The 18,301-nt window shown below is 46.9% G+C and overlaps 1 protein-coding gene across 19 annotated transcripts in view; it reads left to right on the top strand.

Moving 5' to 3' along the window:
• The window catches only part of LDLRAD4 (low density lipoprotein receptor class A domain containing 4), a 387,098-nt gene that overhangs the window by 287,433 nt on the left and 81,364 nt on the right, over positions 1-18,301 (top strand). The window lies entirely within an intron of this gene.

The following is an 18,301-nucleotide window of genomic DNA, read 5'->3' as shown; positions in this document are numbered from 1 at the left end:
AGAAAAGAAAAGAAAAAAAGAAAATAAAAAAATAAAAGAAAATAAAAAAATAAAAAAGAAAAGAAAAAAATAAAAAAGAAAAGAAAAGAAAAGAAAAAAGAAAAGAAAAGAAAAGAAAAAATAAAAAAGAAAAGAAAAAATAAAAAATAAAAAAAAATAAAATAGGAAAATAGAAACAAAAAAATAAAATAAAATAAAAAATAAAAATAAATAAAAATCAATATAACTATGTTGAAATGTAGCCATAGGCTTTATAAAAGTAAGAAGAGGGGATCCCTGGGTGGCGCAGCGGTTTGGCACCTGCCTTTGGCCCAGGGCGCGATCCTGGAGACCTGGGATCGAATCCCACATCGGGCTCCCGGTGCATGGAGCCTGCTTCTCCCTCTGCCTGTGTCTCTGCCTCTCTCTCTCTCTCTCTCTGTGACTATCATAAATAAATAAAAAATTAAAAAAAAATCTTTAAAAAAAAATAAAAAAATAAAAAAATAAAAGTAAGAAGAGGAAAAAACACATCTCCCTCTGTTTTTCTCCTAGAAGAAAAATAATCTTTGGATATGAAATACATACTTAACAATCTTTTTAACTGAATTCCATAGCCATTTAATGGACAGCCTTAAATTACGAAATACCCAGCATATTTCTCAATAGGGAAGAGCGTGATTCTAGCCGTGTTTGATGTTCTTGGGCAAAGTGTCCTTCTAGCACAATTTCAAAAATATTCCGGCCAAAATGAAGGAAATTTCTGGCAACATCTACTGTACAGGCAAACTGACCCAAGAGTAATCTGACGTGGCCCAGAGGAGAGAGGCCACCGGACCGAGTCTGCCGGCGCCTGTGGCTTGAGGCGGGCTGTGTGCTGGCGTGGGTCATAGCTCTGATTTCCTTGGTGTGAAAAACGTGGGTTCTTGGTTTAATCTGGTAATGTGTGTGATGTGCAGGGACTCTGCAGGGCCTGAGAGGATCCCCAGAGAAAACTAGAAGTCCTGCCCTCCGGAAGCTTATGGTCAAGCGGGGAGGAAGACGTCCAGGGGTGCGAGCGTTCGCTGGGGCGCAGTACTCGGCGAGCGGCCCGGATTTATGGGCCCGTGGCCTGGGGCGGTCCCAGGCAGTAAATATTCATTCTGACGGAGCTTTACCACAAGGCTTTCCATGCTCAGAGCTAGACTAGGACGGAATCCGCCGCTCTTGCCCGTGGTTCCCAGGAACCCCGCCTGCTGGCCACACCGCGCCGCCTTCGGGCCGCTCCGCCAGTCTCTGGCCCGCATGGTACCAAGGCCGCATGTTGCCGTTCTTAACTCCAGGGCCGCCTTGGTTCAGGGTCGCCCCGGTCCTGGAGGCACCAAGGGGTCTAGGAGGGGGTGGCACCAGTTATGAGTCCCAGTCCGACCCCGCGTTCAATGCCCCGTGAGCACAAAGGCCGTCGGAACGGGGACAGAGTGTGAGGACCCTACTTGTAGAATCAGCCTCAGGGCTCGGTGATCACACTTTCTAACACTAGGGCGGAGAAAGGTGGGGGGTGGGGGGGAAGCTGCCCGAATTAGGAGGAGGAGGGAGAGTGTCTGGCAAGGCCTGCAGGCTGGGCCACGGCGCTGATGGGCCCTCGCGGCGGGCCTGGTGCGGGCTTGATCCCTCTGGCCCGGGCGCCGTCGGGGGTGCGGACAGTGCGGCCCTTAGAGCAGTCCGGAGCTGTGCTGGCAGCCGGTGCAGTAGAGGCAGAGCGAGGAGGGAAACAGAGGCCGGGCCCCTGCGGGGAGACAACCCCCACGCGGCGGGTGCACTGAGGAGGACGAGTGGCAGGCCGCAGGGTTAGGGCTCCTCTGCGCTGTTAGGGCCGCAGTGGCGTCCTACTGGGCCCCTCTGTGGCTTCTGCCTTAGGCCTGACATAGCAGCCGCCCTGCAGTGGTGCGGCAGGGAAGGGAGAACCGGGACCCGGTGCCGCTGCTGGGTGACAGCTGGGTGACGGCTGGGTGACGGCCGTTCGTCAGGAGCAGGGAGGACCTGGCACAGGGAGCTCAGGGGAAGCGGGACATGGGATCCCGGGCCCTGAGGGCCTGGGGACTGTTGACTGTGGAGGAGGACATGAACTGCCCGCACTGCGTGGAATGGGAGGGCTCCCACTCTTTAATCCGAATATTCAAGAGTGACTTGAGTGGGGGTGGCCACCAAGGCAGCAGACTTTTGGGTCGTACCGTTCCTCCCTCTAGGAAATACGTGACTGTAAATTCATATTTGAGACCGGGGCTTCTGCTGTAGTATTTCGTCTGGACTAAATGTGGCATTAAATTGGATGATTATAAAATAGATCTGTCAATGACTGTGACTCAGTGAGTTTATTTCCAAATAGGTCACGCCAAAGTACTGCTCCACGGACTGTAGTCAGGGAAAAAAGAAATATCGACACAATTAGAGTTACTGTTTTCTCCATTAAAAAAAAAGAAAGCAAAAAAAGCAAAAAAAAAAAAAAGCAAGCGTGAAAGGGTGTGGGCCGATGGCGCTGGAATAAGGGCATTGGTCTTAGGAATTAGAGCAATTCAGGCAACTAGTTGACCTTGGCAACCGGTCTAATCTTAACCCTAATCTTTTGCTGTTTATCACCTTGTCTATGATTTTATATTCATGGTGAAGGCTCAGCCATCATCAGATTGGCGGAACAGGGGCATGTTCATCTCTATAATAATTTTATATAATAATTTTAATAGCAGAGTGCCCGTAAAATGCTTTGGGTTCCTGGCCCCCAGGGTGGAAGCCCTCTGTGCTCCTTGTGTTCCTACTACATGATGGCACACTCAACTCGAGGCCCCTAGTCCCCCGGGCTCCGGGGGCAGGGGGGTCTGGGGGCCGGCGGTCCTCATCCCGAGCAGAGGCCATAGAAGGAGCCCTCGGCCAGGAGCTCAGAGCCCCAATGTCCTGTCTGCCAGCTGGAAAGAAAAGCAGAACTTGGCCAAATAAACCTGAGCCTCACATGCTCATAAACGGTATGCACCGTGTTGGGTTTTTTCCCTTGCTTTTGGTTAATAACAGCTGTTCATTCATTGTTTCCCATTAATTAATTCATCATATTTCTGAGCACCTACTGTGTGTCGAGAGCTAAGGGATATTCCAGCGAACAACCTAGTGTCCTCGCCTCTCATCGTTCTAGTTACAGGCTCAAGTTGACGAGCAAGAGGGGCCTCTCTGCGCCCACTCGTGTATGTTAATCTGTGCGGGAATTTTTCCGGCTGCACTTGGGTTTTCAGACTCGGGACCCATTCACTCGGTTATATTTCTGGCCCCCAACTCTTGTCAAACGTGATTCTGTAACTCCCCACTACTCACTTCGAAAGAGCGAGAAAGGGAAGATGAAAGAGCATTGAGATTAGTAGATCTCGTGAGTTGGAGAGCGTCTTAAGGAGAGAAGGCTTAATGGTGAAGAAAGTAGAAGCAGAATTAAGGATTTACTCTTCGCCCACCATCCCAACTTTCATGGCCAGAGTGTTTTCTACTATGCCTAGCAAGAAAGTGGTTTTAAATATCTAGGTTTAATTCGAATATTAATTCTATTTGTGAATGGTATCCGAGTTGCCCATTACCATGGGACTGATTATGCTCTGACCCTTACCATAGAGTAGTATTTCACGTATCTGAATTTATATAAGAAAGTTTTTAAAAAATATCTATTTCTATAGCTAAAAGGGTAGATGATGGATGGATGGATGGATGGATGGGCTTTTATAAACTCAGTTCAATGACTTACCTCAATAGGTGAATAATGTTCTACTTTGGGAAATAAAAGGATTTCTAAGTTTCTCTCTTGAATATAATACGCCTTTCACTGAACTGTAAGGGTCTGTGGAAACCTGCACAGCTCCTCTGACAAAAGGCGCAATGGAATGACGCTGTGAAAACAATATGAAATGCACTAATTTAAAATGCAATTTTAAAGTGCGTTTAATCTGAATGGGCCATGGAGCTGTTGTTTTCCTGTTTGTATTCCTATTAAATTCCCTGGAATAACTTTAAGTATATCTCTTGGCTCTTCAAACTGCCTTTCCTCCTTGTGCTTCCTGTGGATTGTTAGAACCAGCTACGTCCTTCTCAGCCACATCCTTCTTGTTTTTGTCATTGAAACTCCTGGTGGGTCTGTATTTTGCTGCCTTCTTTGGATTTTGCAGATTATTATTTCAAGGCAGTTCTTACCTGCACTTTCCTGTAACTCCCTTGCTTTTTCTTTAGTGTAACATCCACATGAACGTATCAAGACTTTTTTAAATTAGAGGGTAATTAGCTCACTGCACAGTCTGGGTCTGTGTGGTATTTGGACTTCGGGTGATGCTCCGCATGTATCAGATTTTATTTTCAGAAAGATGCTTAAATATTTAATGGGACCCATAGTTAAATAGTTAAATCACCGTGTAAACCAAAAACTTTCCTTCCTTCCTTCCTTCTTTCCTTCCTTCCCTTTCCTTTCTTTTTCTTTTCTTTCCTTTTCTTTTTTCTTTTCTTCTTTCCTTTTCTGTTCTTTTTTCTTTTCTTTTTTCTTTTCTTTCTTTTCTTTCCTTTTTTCTTTTCTTTTTTCCTTTTCTTTTTTCTTTTCTTTTCTTTTTTCTTTTCTTTCTTTAATTTTCTTTTCTTTTCTTTCTTTCCTTTCCTTTCCTTTTCTTTTTTCTTTTCTTTCTTTTCTTTTCTTTCCTTTTCTTTTTTCTTTTCTTTCTTTTCTTTCCTTTTCTTTTTTCTTTTCTTTTCTTTCTTTTTTCTTTCCCCCTCTTTTTTTTTGGTGAACAGGAATGGCACCTATATTTTTAACCCAAATAAATAAGGAGGTTTGCTTATATTCCTTTACAGTTTGGAGGAACATGCTTTAGATGGGCAAGATTTTGAGAAAGAAGATCGGAAAGCTTTATAATTTCTCTTAAATAATAACAAAAACACTCCAGCCGTATACTCAAATGTTTTAGTCTGGAATCTGATCCCTAGCTCTGCCCAGCTTCTTTACACAGGTCAAAAGAGGAAACAGCAGCTGAGGGAATGCCAGGCCCAGGTGAGGGCCCAGCGGAGGGGACGTCAGCCTGCTGGGTTCTCATTCCTTCCATTGTATGTAAGTCATAGGTGAGTTGACTCTTTATCCAAGAGAGTGAGGTAGACAGAGAGACACATAGAAAGCATGTGGTGAGCGCTTGAGAAGCCAACCCGTCCCCGGAACATTCTGGAATCCTACCACAGAGGGCTGCTTACCTCCCTTGCCATTGGCCGTAGAGACTGAGTCTAGCTGAGTAGAATGGTTCCAACCACAGCTGTCAGGGGGCCAGTCAGCACACACAGATTCACGTTTGCTATGTGCCTTCGTATTCAGTTTGCTCCCCTGACCTCAGACCCCACAGACCCAGGCCGCTTCTAATCTACTCTCTGTAATATGGCTTTTCTTTTCTATAATATAAATAGAAACATACATAGTCCTTTGAATTTTGCTTCTTTAACTTAGTATAACATTTTTGAGGTTTACCCATGTAGGTAATATGTAGGAGTATTTGTGTTTTTGTGTGTGTGTGTGTGTGTGTGTTTTTAATTGCTGAGTAGTGTTGCACGGTATGACCATACTCTGATTTATCTGTTCATCACTTGATGGATATTTGAACTGTTTCCAGTTCCGGGCTATTACAAATAATGCTCCTATAAATATTCACATAGAAGTTTTGTGTGGACAAATTTTTTTTTTCGTTTATTTTCAGTAAATATCCAAGAGCTGACTGGCTAGATTGGGTGGTGAGTATATGTTTAATCTAAAAGATAGCGCCATCCTGGTTTTCAAAGCGGCCCTACAATTTTGCATCACAGCTAGCGGTGAGTGAGAGTTGTAGTTGCCCCTTGCCCCACATTCTGACACTTGATATCGTCAGGCCTTTTACCATTAGTCATTTAGATGTTTACGTAAACATCTCGTTGTTTTCATAGGCATTTCCTTGATGGCGAAGCATCTGATGTTAAGCATGTCTTTATGAGTTCATTGGTTATCTTTGTATACTTTTGTGAACTGTTGGTTAAAATCTTTTGCCCATTTTTAATTGGATTGTTTTCCTTTTATTAGAAACACGGATATATTCTGCATATAAAACTTTTGTCAGATAGGTCTCCTAGTCGGTGGCTTGGTCTTTGTTTTCTTAGCTGTGTTTTGAAGAGCAAAATCTAATTTTTATGCGGTCCATTTTACAATCATTTTCTTCTATAGATGATAGTTTTAATGCCCTATTTAAGAAATATTTGCCTAACTTATAAGTCAAAAAGATTTGCTCCTGTTTTCTTCAATAAGTTTAGTAGCTTTAGCTCTTATGTTTCATTTTTTTTTTTTTAATTTTATTTATTTCAGAGAGAGAGAGCATGAGTGGGAGGGAGCAACAGTGGGAGAGGGGGAAGCAGACTCCCTGCTAAACATGGAGCCGGACACATGGCTCAGCCCCAGGACCCTGAGATCACGACCTGGGCCGAAGACAGATACTTAACTGACTGAGCCACCCAGACGCCCCTCATGTGTTTTCATTCTATGATCCTTGTAAAGTTAATTTTTGTAAATGATGTATGATAAAATTCAAGTTCACTTTCTTGCATAGGTAGCTGTTCCAGGCCCAGCTGGTACAAAGGCTACATTTTCCCCATTGAAATACCAGGGTGCCTTGGTGAAAATCAATGGACCATATAAGGATGGGTCTATTTTTGGTCACTCTGTTCTGTTCCATTGAAGTTTATGTCTATCCTTACACGACTGCCACACTCTCATGGTTACGCTAGCTTTATAAGAACTCTGGAAGTTAGGTATCGTAAGTCTTCCCATCTTACCCTTTTTTTAAGACTGTTTTGGCTTTAGGTTCTTTTCTTTTTCACATAAAATTTCAATTTTGTTTGTCAGTCTGCAAAAGAAAGTATGCTAGGATTTAATGGCAATTGCCTAAATCTAAAGGTTAGTTGGGGAAGAATTGCCATCTTAATAATTTTGAGTCTTACCGTCCATTAACATTGTGTGTCCTTCCACATACCAAGGTCTACTTTGATTTTTCTGTGTAAAGTTTTGTAATTTTTAGCACACGGGTCATTCATTAAATTCATTATATTTACCCCCAAGGATATTTTTATGCTATTGTAAGTGAATTTTTAAAAAGATTTTATTTATTTATTCATGAGAGACACACACACACACAGAGAGGAGGGGCGGGCAGAGACACAGGCAGGAGGAGAAGCAGGCTCCATGCAGGGAGCCCGACGCAGGAGTCAATCCTGGGTCTCCAGGATCACGCCCTGGGCCGAAGGCAGGCGCTAAACTGCTGAGCCACCCGGGCTGCCCTGTAAATGAAATTTTTAAAAACTTTTATTTGTACGTCATTATTGCTAGTTTAAAGAAATGTAGTAGGTTTTTGTACTTTAACCTTGTATCCTGTGACCTTGCTCAATATATGTATTTGTTTTAGCAGTTCTTTTGTGGATTCTTTAGAGTTTTCTTGGTATAGTCCTATTGTCTGCAGAGACTGTTTTACTTCTTTCTTTTCAACCGTTTGGCACTGGTCAGAATCTTTAGTACAATGATGAATAAAAGTGGTAGAAAAGGACATCCTTGCCTTGTTTCTAATCTTAGGTAGAAAGCATTGAAACTTTCATCACTGAATATAATATTAGCTGTATATTTTTCCTAGATGCTTTTAATCAGGTTGAGGAAGTTGCCTTCTATTCCTTCTTTGCTGAGAGTTTTATCGTGAATAAATGTTGAGATTTGTCAAATACTTTTTCTGCATCTTTGACTTAAAAAATAATTTATTCTATACATATGATTGAAGTGATCTTTGGTTTAAAAAATCATTTATTCTATAAATATGATTAATTACATTGATTTTTTTTTGTATTAAACCATCCTTGGGATAAATTCCATTTGGCCATAGTGTATTATCCTTCTTATATGTTGTTGGATTTGCTAACATTTTGTCAAGGACTTTGCATCTGGGTTCATGAGAGATACTGACCTATTGTTTTTCTCTTTTGTGATCCCTTTATCTGGTTTGGTATCAGAGTATTATTGGCCTATAAAATAAGATGAGAGATGATTCCTCCTCTATTTTCTTGAATAATTTGTATTATTTGGTCTTTAAGTATTTGATAATTTCAATAAAATTTATCAGGGAAGCCATCTGGGCCTGAGGATTGGGTATTCAATTACATATTCAAGTTGTTTAACTGATGTAGGGCATTTCAGTTTTTTCTTTCTTGCATTCATTTTTGCTTTCATGTGTCTTTGAAGAAATGTGTCCATTTTCATCTGAGTTGTCAAATTAATTGCCACAAAATTGTTCATAACATTCTTTAATATTCTTTCAATATTTGTAGGATTTGTAGTGATGTTTTCTTTTATTCCTAATGATAATTCGTGTCTTCTCTCTTTTCTTCTTGACCAGACTAGTTAGAAGTTTGTCAGTTTTGTTGATCTTGTCAAATAACCAACTTTTTTCTTTGTGATTTTCTTCCATTTACTTACTTTTGATTTAGTTTGTTCTTGTTCTGATTTATTAAAGTGAAAACTCAGATCATTGATTTTATGTCTATCTTCTTTTCCAATACAAGCATTTAAAGCTATAGGCATCGCTCAAAGCACTGCTTCATCTGTATCCCACAGATCTTGAAATGTTTTATTTTTTCTGTTATTTCAAAATATTTTCTAATTTCCCTCACAATCTCCTTTTTGGCTTATGGATTACTTAAAAATGGATTGTTTAATCTCTAAATATTGGGGCTTCTCAAGTCATCTTAATAATGTTAATTTTTAATTTAATTTCATTGTTGTCAATGTACTGTGTATTTTGTGTACTGTGATGATACCAGGATTTAAAATTAACTACCACTTAAGGTCTAGACTTGAAAAGAATGTCTATTATGCTGTGGTTAGATGTAATGTCTCTTAATGAGTCCTGGTGCTGATAGTATTTTTCAGATCTTTTATGTCTTTGCCATTTTTTTTAAGTAATTATCATTAGTTTAGAGATCAGCAAACTAGTTTGTGGGCTAACTCTATTCTGCTGTGTGTTTTTATAAAGTTTTATTGAAACACAACTATACTCACTTTTTGTATAACATCTCTGGCTGCTTTTGTGCTACCAAAGTTAGAGTTCGTTAGTTTTAATAGAGGCTGTATGACCCAGAAAGCCTACAATATTTGCTCCATGGCCCTTTATAGAAAAAAATGTCTTGACCCCTCTTACTGCAACACCCCCACCATGTTGGTCTAGCAGCTACTGGGAGAGGGCATTAAATATTTATTTGTGATAGTTGGAATTGTCTATTTCTCTTTTTGATTCTGTTTTTGCTTTATGAGGTTTGATTCTGTTTTCATGCACTTACACGTTTGTGATTGTTAAGTCCTCCAGATGAGTTCACTGTTCCATCTAGTGGAATGTACCTTTTTATCTCTGGTGATACTTTTTGTCATGAAGTCTATTGTATTTGATATTAATGTTGCCATTCTAGCCTTCTTATGCTCATTATTTGTGTTATACAGGTAATCCTTGAACAATGTGGGTTTGAACTCTGAGGGTCCACTTATACTTGGATTTTTTTTAATACATACAGTACAGTTCTATAAATGTATTTTTTCATAATGTTTTCTTTAGCTCACCTCATTGTAAGAATACAGTTTATAATACATATAACACAAAAATATGTGTTTATCAGCTATTTGTGTTATTAAGGCATCTGGTCAAAAGTAGGCGATTACTAATCAAGGTTTGGGGAAGTCACAAGTCATATGCGGGGTTTTGACTGCATGGGGGGAGGGTCAGTGAGCCCCATCCTCATTTTGTTCAAGGGTCAGATGAAAATCTTTTCAGGCAGCATACCTGAAGCTATTTATTTGTTTCTGAAAGTTGAGTAATGCACTGGATAGTGTATGAAGTGAAAGTGTCTAATGGAAATGGAGCCTGAGAAACTGGCTGGAAAGTGAGGAGGGTACAGATGGGCAGTTAGGTCAAGGTCGTACACGCAAAATTCAGGCCCTGCACCCTCTCTGCCGGAGTTCAGCAGGAAACCAGGTCTCCTGTTCTTGGCGATCCAGGCATGGAGGAGTTCGGTTTGTATAATCCTGATCATACTATCAGTAATTGATTTCTTCATCTGTAAAATGGGGATAAGAATATATTTGTGTTTATCTCCCATCAAAGGACAAAGCACCATTAAAGAATTATTTAGAAGAGTGGACGTGCCCTGGACGATACGATGTAAATGGGAACACAAAGCAGATCTCCATTCATAGATTTTTTTCTTTTTTGGAATGTGAAAGGTGTCATTTAAATTTTTTATTTCTTTTATGACCCTTTCTTTTACTATCACTGTGAAAAGCCTTCTTTAGGAAATGGCGGTAAGTGTTTTGCTTCTCTTCAGTTCTAAATGGGAAATCCACTTTCCTTTAGTGTAGCTTTTGATTTTTGGCTGGAATTCTCCTCCCCTTGTTACAAAGGGGGGAAAAACACACCATAAGTGGTTCCTGCCAAGTCTTCCTTTTCTCAAAGTGGAGTGATTGCTCTTACAGGTGTATTTGAGTAGCGAACACTTGTTGGGAACTCATCTTTGTACCTTCCCAACAGCACTGTGTTCTGGAGGCCTCTGGGGAGTCTTCGGGTCCAGAAGTGGCCGTGGCGCATCTGATGGACGAGCACAGCAGCCCCTACCTACTGTGGAGCAGGGATGGGCCTGCTCGAAGACTGACTAGCTAAGGGGAATCCTTAGATTTAGTAATTTCTTGGTCCACTAAATATAGTTCAATTTCATTTTGTTCTCCTGGTGTACAAATAGAGCCATTTAAGGAAGGAACCAGAACTTGAGGAAGCTCAAGGTTTGCCAACAGGAAAAACAGATATAAGCTTTTTTTCACTGTGTCCTTCACTATAGGAAGCTCTTGTGTTTGTGCATCACAGATAAACAAATAGATTATTTTCCACCCCCTTTGCCGGTCTTTAAGGATGATCTATGTTCTCCCACTTTATCCCTGCCTCTTTCAGTATTTGTCACTGTTACAACGTTTATGTTTTTCTTCTTTGCCCATATGGAAATAACAAATGAATTAGGTATGCATCATGATGGCTGTGTCTTGGCTGGAGGAAAGAGGTTCTATCAGAAATGTATAGGGAAGAAAAAAAGAAATTTATAGGAATAGAGTAAGGATGACTGTGTGCGTGTTTGCTCAGTTGAATGCTGGGTTAAGAACATGCAACAAGTAAAGTATATGCCGTCTAAATAGGATTCTTATTTCAAAGCAGTAAATGGAAAGGAAGTGTAACTAGTGTCATAATAGGGGAGAGGAATAGGGGCCTAGCTGGCAGACAGATGTCCAGATATGGGGCCAGATGGCTGTGCCCTGGGCTAGCTATACCCACTGGGCCCTTGAAAGCTTGGATAGGCCTATTGGGACGGCCCTGGTGGCCCTAACATCCCTGGGTGGCGTGTGGGCAGACTAAATGGTAGGCGCCGTATGCTAAAGCTCCTTTTGGCCCAAGAACAAGAAAATAAGTAAAACATACCATTGAAAATGACATGACCAGCTGCCAGGGGAGGTTAGGTAAAACAGGGTTGGGTTTTGGTTTTCTTTTGTTTTTTTAGTTCTTGCATCAAATGTTTCCACTTTGTCTTTTAACAAAAAGACAAATTAAAAAAAAAAAAAAGGGGGATCCCTGGGTGGCGCAGTGGTTTAGCGCCTGCCTTTGGCCCAGGGCGCGATCCTGGAGACCCGGGATCGAATCCCACATCGGGCTCCCGGTGCATGGAGCCTGCTTCTCCCTCTGCCTGTGTCTCTGCCTCTCTCTCTCTCTCTCTGTGTGACTATCATAAATAAATAAAAATTTAAAAAAAAAAGAATTATAAAAAAAAAAGAACTTAAATTTAAAAAAAAAAAAAAAAAAAAACTGGTAGGAGAATGTGCCAAGAAGTCAAGAACTCCATAATTCTCTGTTTAGTCTCTAAGGCAAAGTAGATTTGCATCTAAAATTAAATGGACATTAAATAAACTCTAGTGTAATGCAAGGGTACTAATGTTTGCAGATGTCTGCATTTGTTAAAGGCAGAGGTAAGGGACACAGGAAGGTCAGGGGTTTGTGGGGGTTTTTTTTGTTGTTGTTCTGGAAGGAATAGGCATTTCAGATGCATCCTACAGTCTGGTTTTGTTTTTTTTTTCTTCCCTCCCCCCCCTTCAGATACGTTCAGTTATAACTAACAGTCTCTGCAAGGTATTCAGTCCCAGTCGGGAGCTGGAGATGTGCTTGAGCTGCGTGTTGTTAAATATATTTACTGCCTTTTCGGGGAGTTCAGTGGGGCTCTAGAGTGGTTATTTATTAGTCTGCTTCAACAGCTGCCGGCTGGAATTAAAGAAAATAATCAATCCAGGGTGATTTATAGGAACATTATAAATCAGTTCAGGTTCTAATGAGCAGGGGAGAAGGTAATTCGAAGGGGGCTGCACACATGCTGCTAGTTGCCGTGTCGGGGGTGGGGGTCGGGTGTGAAACACATGGACAAGCCGCACCTGCGGATGGCGGTTCTGAAGACGAGGACTCGGCGTCCCGGCAGCGCCTTTTCTCTCCTCCTCCTTTGGCGCTGCCGGGAGCTTTGCCCAGCGTGGCCCCAGCGAGGGCTCTGGCCTCTCCGCGGGGCCTGGGGGCCGTGTGGACGCGGCCAGCTCTCGGCAGCGGGAGATCCTGGTGGCTGGCGCGGTCCCCGCGTTGTCTCCTGAACGAGGGGCTGAGGCCTCGCCCCCCAGCGCCCCATCCCGCCTGGCCCGGCGAGGCTTTCCCACCCGGGCACAAACGGGGCTGCCGTTTTGGAAGGTTTGGGGGAAACGTGATAAAACCTAACATGCGGCACCTCCCTACCCCGCGGCTGAGGCCAGGGAACAGAACAGGTACTCGAGGATGCGCACTGTAAGCGGCAAAAATGGTTTGTGCATTTTAGAAAGAGACAGAGCAGGGCGGGGTAGCAGGAGAGGGAGAAGGAGAAAATCTCAAGCAGGCTCTTTGCTGAGTTTTTTTTTTTTTTTTTTTTTGAGAGAGAGAGAGAGAGGCAGAGGGAGAAGCAGGCTCCATGCAGGGAGCCCGACGTGGGACTGGATCCCGGGTCTCCAGGATCACGCCCTGGGCTGAAGGCGGCGCTAAACCACTGGGCCACCCGGGCTGCCCCACATGCTTAGTTTCTAATGAAACGTCCGATCACGTCATGCATAACACCCGGTGGTCATCGCATCACGGGCCCTCCAGTTACCCGTCCCCCTCTCCCCTCTAGCAGCCGCCACTTTGTCCTGTAGTTAAGAGTCTCTCATGGTTTGTCTCCCTGATGACGTCCCATTCCGTTTTCCCTCCACTCCCCTCTGATCCTCTGCACCGCTCCTCATATTTTACATACACGTGAAGCTCTATGATAATTGTCTTTCTCTGATTCAGTTATTTCGCTCAGCATCACACCCTCCAGATCCATCCACGTTGAAGCAAATGGTGGGTATCCGTCCTTCCTGATGGCTGAGGAACATCCCACTGTACACATAGACCACAGCTTCTCTATTCATCATCTGTCGATGGACACCGAGGCTCCCCCCACAGTGTGGCTATTGTGGACATTACTGCTAGAAACATCGGGGTGCAGGTGTCCTGGCGTTTCCCTGCATCTGTATCTTTGAGGTAAATCCCCGGCAGTGCAGTTGCTGGGTCGGAGGACAGATCTATTTTTAACTCTGAGGAACCTCCACACAGTTTTCCAGAGTGGCTGCACCAGGTCACATTCCCACCCACAGTGCAGAGGGTCCCCCTTGCTCCACATCCTCTCCAACATTTGCTGTTTCCCGCCTCGTTAATGTTCCCCATTCTCACCGGGGCGAGCTGGGGTCTCACTGGGGTTTAGAAGTGCATTTCCCTGGTGGCCGGTGCTGCGGGGCATCGTCTCGGGTGCTTGTTGGCCGTGTGTAGATCTTCTCAGATTCAACTTCCAGTAGTAGTAAAGCCCTCCGTGGAACCGATGTACAGTTTACACTGGGGACTCAGCGGTTTAAAAAGTTGTATGAATTCGGAATATAAGACGGAGTATTCCGAGGAGAAGTTCCTTAACATCCGCTGTTGGGCTAGCCTTGCTGACTCCGTAAACACCTGGCGTAGTGCATGATCCCGACGCCCGTGGCCACCATCTGGCGTCACTTCCCTTCCCGCCTCGTGTCTGATGACTCCCTGTGCAGTATTTTCCAGGGCTACTGGCGCTTTCACGTCTGCACGCCTGGGCTCACGCTGCTTCCTCTCCCCCGATGCACCTTTTGTACCCAAATCAGCTGGCTGTCCCTACCTTGATGGAGCCAGCTCTGGCCCCCCCGGCGGACCGGCGAGGTTGTCCTTGCATCTCCACGCGGGTGCCCGTGACCGTCCCATGCAGAGCGTGTTGCCCTTCGTGTTGAAGCGTCGGTCTCCTTCCCGTGTCTCGGAACCTTGAGACGGGCGGGCTGGTGGCCTTCCCAGCAGCTGAGGGAGTAGTGGGAGCCAAGGGAGCTGCTGTTCCGGACACACGGAACTCCCCTCTCTTCTCCTTTTCCTGTGCCCTTTCTTGGTGTTTTTAAACAAATCCTCTCCCTGCCTCAGACGCGGTTTCGCCCTCAGGGCCGCTGGCTGTCCGGGTTTACAGGGAAGGAGGCCCCGGGCGTAGTCGAGCTCCGGGGTCAGCAGGTGCCTCCGGCTGGCCCGTACCCCTCTGCGTCCTCCGGGTGTCTTCCTGTTCCACGTCCTTTGCGCCCGGCTGCCCGGGGGTTAAGGAGAATCACCTCACGGGGTTAGACAAGCCAGAGGAGGTGTGTGGCGGGTGCGCCCGGGGCCGGGCCGGCGCCGCGAGTGGGGTGCCCCTGCCGTGCTGGCCGCCGCGGACCGAGGGGCTCCCGGCTCGGGCCCCGGCCTCCCTGCGAGCTCGCCCGGCAGGCGCGGGTAACGAGGGCACAGTCGGGCAGCCCGCCCCGCGTGTCCCGGGGCGTCCGGGGGCAGCACGGAGTCGGGCTGGGCTGGCGCCAGGCCCTCGGCCCCCCCAGCCTGGGCCCGCAGCCTCCCCTCCGCCGTGAACCTCGTGGGGCGCAGCCTCCTGAGCTTCCCGACAGTCCGGCTCCTTCCCTCCTGACCTCGTGCCGTGCTCCTGAGCCCGTGGGCCGGGTGCCCGGCGCTCCTGTCCATGGGGTGGTGGCTGGTGGCGGGTGAGGGACGTGGCATGGGCCGTGGAAGGCTCTCAACAGCCCGGGGTCCCCTGAAGGGGCCCCAACAGGCTGAGTGCAAGGACAGGCCCTTTCGACGGGGGGCCAAGTGCTGCCGTCGGGCCTCGGGACTGGCCGCGGGGGTCCGGCCTGTGGGGAGGCCTGTGCGGGCTTCGGGGCCCACGTCTCGGCTCCGCTGGGCAGTCCTGGGGCCCGTGGGCTGGACAGGCGTGGCCTGCGGGCTCGTGGGGACCCCACTCGGCTGCCCTGTGCCCCAGGGAAGCCCGCCAGCCCGTTGGGTAGGCTGCGGGGTTGAACGGGGCCACCCGGGCCGACCTGTGGCTGCTGCCCGTGGCCTGCGTGGGCCTCGCGGCTTCCCGAAATCACACTCGGAGGGAGGCCAGGAGCCGCGGGACAACGGGCCCTTGCCCCGCACTGCCCGGCCGGGCCCTGTGCCGGCGGCGCTCCGGTCAGGGGCCCAGCGTGGGGACGCGCCACCGGGTCACGGCTGGCCACGCGGCTGGGCACACGGCCTGGCAGGCACAGCAGGAGCCGCGGCGCCCCGGCCCGAGCAGCCGCCCGAGGCTGCGGGACGGGCCCTGGGCCCACTGCGACGCCAGCTCCCGGGGAACCACGGACACGGGGGCCTCGTCAGGAGGCGGGAAGTCACGAAATCGCCCACAGACCGACTCCCCGAAGCCGCCCAGAAATGGACTGGCCGTGAGCAGCTCCTGGGAGTGGGAACTGGCGGCGGCGGCCTGCGTGGGGCCGCAGAGCACCTGCTGGGAGCCCCTGCGCCCGGCAGCCCAGCCCTCGGCCCACAGGCACCTCACCCGGACTACGGATATTTAGCTGAGCGTCTGGGCCCCGAAACCTGCAGAGGACAGAGAAGCTGCATGAGGTAGCGACATGGGCCGCCGCAGCCAGCGGTTAGCACCGCCTGCGGCCCAGGCCATGACCCGGGTCCCGGGATCGAGTCCTGCGTTGGGTCCCTGCGTGGGGCCTGCGTTTCCCTCTGCCTGGGTCTCTGCCTCTCTCTCTCTCTCTCTGTGTCTCTCATGAATAAATAAATAAAATGTTTTTTTAAAAAAAATAATAAAGTAGCAATGTCTCACAGGCCAACAGGGTGGGTGCGGCTTCAGAGGTTGCCAAGGACACGGGGTTTGACTGAAACATCTCGGGACGTCCGAGGTAGCGGGGGTAACAGTTCTTGTGTCTCTTTACATGCTTATCTGTATTTTTCACATTTTCTACGGTGAGCAGGTATTACTTTTGGAATCGGAGATATTCCGAGATAAGGGATGCAGTAAACTTTCCTAGAACGTCAGCACCGTCGTGTGACTTCAGCGCCGAGGCTTCGTACTCAGACCATTCTCGCTCATCCATCGGGGCTCCTCCAGGGTCTCTTAGCTGGGGGAAGAAGGCATGGGAAGGATTTTCTTCTTCGTGGCCACAATTGCCCAGACGCATGGCCCTCGCGGACACTGAGGATGGGGTGTGAGGGGGAGGGTTCTGGGACTTCGGTAGTCTGTGTCTCGCCGCGCTCCCCGGGCACACAGTGGGGCTGCCCGCTGCTCAAGCACGTGGGACCACATGCCTGGAATCCAAGAGCTCTACTTAGGGAAGACAAAGGGACTCTTGGGGAGCTTTGCTCCATATTATCCAAATTTGCTCCATATTATCCAAATTTGCTCCATATTATCCAAATTCTGTATAAGGAAATCCTTTTGGCAGAACAAAAATTCAGGCTGAACCACGACTTGAAGTACGGGAAGATATAAATCTGATCAAGTGTAAACTTCTGCAGATGAAGACCTATTCAGGGATGCTGCATGCACTGTGTGCCCAAAGACAGTGGTTCCATGTAATCTTACCTTAGCCCCCTTGGGATTCAGCAGTGGCCTTCTCCGTTGTGCACTAGTGTGTTCAGTACCAGAAGCAACCCCGGTTGCCCTCTGATGTGACGTGCGTGCAGCAGTCCAAGGCGCATCGTATTTGTCAGTGACAAGTGAGCCACGGGGCAGAGAAGGGACTGATGAAACGGGAAAGGCAGGGAAGAGATGGGAGATGTTATGCAGGGAAGGAAACGGATGGATTGCACCGAGTGCTTGGTGCCTGATGTGTTCAGCTGGTAGTGGGTTGAACCATTCAGAGAGATGCCCGTTCATGTCTCTTGAAAGGCAGGGAGCGCCAGTCGAACAAGGCTGGGCTTGTGAAGAGCCCAGTGGATGGAGTCATTTGGTCTCATTTGTAGGCTTGTGAAGAGCCCAGTCCATGGAGTCATTTGGTCTCGTTTGTAGGGTTGTGAAGAGCCCAGTCCATGGAGTCATTTGGTCTCATTTGTAGGGTTGTGAAGAGCCCAGTCCATGGAGTCATTTGGTCTCGTTTGTAGGGTTGTGAAGAGCCCAGTCCATGGAGTCATTTGGTCTCGTTTGTAGGGTTGTGAAGAGCCCAGTGGATGGAGTCATTTGGTCTCATTTGTAGGATTGTGAAGAGCCCAGTGGATGGAGTCATTTGGTCTCATTTGTAGGGTTGTGAAGAGCCCCATCCATGGAGTCATTTGGTCTCGTTTGTAGGGTTGTGAAGAGCCCCATCCATGGAGTCATTTGGTCTCATTTGTAGGGTTGTGAAGAGCCCAGTGGATGGAGTCATTTGGTCTCATTTGTAGGGTTGTGAAGAGCCCAGTGGATGGAGTCATTTGGTCTCATTTGTAGGATTGTGAAGAGCCCAGTGGATGGAGTCATTTGGTCTCATTTGTAGGGTTTTGAAGAGCCCCATCCATGGAGTCATTTGGTCTCATTTGTAGGGTTGTGAAGAGCCCAGAGGATGGAGTCATTTGGTCTCATTTGTAGGGTTGTGAAGAGCCCAGAGGATGGAGTCATTTGGTCTCATTTGTAGGGTTGTGAAGAGCCCAGTCCATGAAGTCATTTGGTCTCATTTGTAGGGTTGTGAAGAGCCCAGCGGATGGAGTCATTTGGTCTCATTTGTAGGGTTGTGAAGAGCCCAGAGGATGGAGTCATTTGGTCTCATTTGTAGGGTTGTGAAGAGCCCAGTCCATGGAGTCATTTGGTCTCATTTGTAGGGTTGTGAAGAGCCCAGCGGATG

Source organism: Canis lupus, chromosome 1 (assembly GCF_048164855.1).
Source record: "Canis lupus baileyi chromosome 1, mCanLup2.hap1, whole genome shotgun sequence".
NCBI lineage: Eukaryota > Metazoa > Chordata > Mammalia > Carnivora > Canidae > Canis > Canis lupus.
This window is presented reverse-complemented; position numbering and strand designations above follow the sequence as displayed.